We start from the raw sequence: 689 nt of genomic DNA on the forward strand, positions 1-689 counted from the left end.
TGAGTAAAAGTTGACATATTCCAGTCAGTGATTATCCATCAACGTACATTCCTTTAATTTTAGTCTAAATAATTCTTGATTTCTGCTTTTGTAACTCAAAAATTAGGTATAATTTCCTGTGAATGAGGTTTATTGAACATAAATTCCGTTACGTAGTGTTGAAAACGTCAAAAAAGTGACAAAAACTCGAAAAAAAAAATTCAAAAGTGTTGAAAAAAGGGAGAAAAACATAGAAAATGTGAAAAACATTGATAAAAAGCGTCAACCAAAAATTATAAAATATACTCTTTATTAAGAGTTGACCTCTCGAAAACGTCATTAATCCGGACTGTGTAGGAGTGGTTTAATCAGATTTGATTGACAGTGCTGGCAACATAAGCCTTCAACCAATGATTTTGATCTAAACGATGCTGAATCCTGAATATTAGTATTAACGGTCCTATCGTTGGCAGAACATTTTGGTTTTTTAGGATCTAGTTGCTCTACTGAGAAGCTGATTAAGAAAGTCGGTGTTCAGGGATTTTAATACACAGATACAAATACCTTCTGAGTCGGGATAACAATAAAATGTGATGTACATGATATTGCTTCCAATAAATAGAAATATAAATTTAAAATACATTATATCTCCGCTGTTTAGGCCTGAAGGGTGTCATCTCTTTGCTTTAAGCTAATATTTGCTGCAGCCA

Source organism: Etheostoma spectabile, chromosome 23 (assembly GCF_008692095.1).
Source record: "Etheostoma spectabile isolate EspeVRDwgs_2016 chromosome 23, UIUC_Espe_1.0, whole genome shotgun sequence".
Lineage (NCBI taxonomy): Eukaryota > Metazoa > Chordata > Actinopteri > Perciformes > Percidae > Etheostoma > Etheostoma spectabile.